This window comes from Balaenoptera physalus (assembly GCF_965194825.1).
Source record: "Balaenoptera physalus genome assembly, chromosome: 18".
In the NCBI taxonomy this organism is placed as follows: domain Eukaryota; kingdom Metazoa; phylum Chordata; class Mammalia; order Artiodactyla; family Balaenopteridae; genus Balaenoptera; species Balaenoptera physalus.
The window spans coordinates 35323201-35324201 of NC_138899.1; positions in this window are offsets into that span (position 1 = coordinate 35323201).

The following is a 1001-nucleotide window of genomic DNA, read 5'->3' on the forward strand; positions in this document are numbered from 1 at the left end:
TTTAGTACATTTTCTTGAATGAATGTTTTCCCATTTGCTGTATACCCCTAGGCAATTTCTAGAAACTTTAAATGCTTGCATTTTAGTATAATTTTCTCCAGAAAAATGTTGGTGGAAAGTCGTCTGTGTTCCTCACTCTGCTATTCCAGAGTCAGTCATGTAATATATTTACCTGCGTGTGTGACTGCTGACTGCCTCTCAAACTCTAGTGATAGTAAAGTGTTCTGTGGGTCCAAGGACAACTGATCCTAGAGAATGTGAATAGGTTCTGTAAAAAAAAAATGCATCACAACTAGCTCCATAACAACTGAAAATCTGTGTGTGGGGCAGAAGGGGGCCAGGAGTGGAAAAGAGGGTGAGGAATATGTTGGGCAAAGCCAAGCAATATTACAAAGTCTACTGCTGTAAGAGACCAAAAAAAAAAAAAAAAAAGGAAAGTGAAAGAAAGATGTTTCTAATTACTTTTTAAAAATACCTATTTCCTTTACAGTATTAAAAATTATTTAAAAAATTATGCATAAATATTTAATATAAACATGCCTGTTAAACAATTACCCATATCTCTTGTGTACTATTAAACTATTTATTAAATTCACGGGAATCATGGTTTAAGTATCGAATTACCTTGAGATTATAAAATTTATTTCTCATAGCTTCAGAGAAATGTAAACTTCCTCTGGCCTTTCTTTTTGTGCATATTAAACACTCTTTTAGAATATTCCTCAGTTGATAGTTTGTTCTTCTTCAAATATTGCCTCTAGAGAAATTCCTAATGACAAGCACTCCTCTAAGCACTTTATTACAACAGCTTATCAATTAATTAATGAACAGAGGGATATCTTTAATGAAGCTTCTCACCTTTTTGGGAAGGCTAAATTAAAATCAGAAATCCCCTCTAGTGTAAAATAACAATTTTCCACTTTAAGCTAAATGATGTTATCAAAACCAAACTACCAACTGGTATGTTTCCATTTACTCAACACTTTTTCCAGTGTCCACTA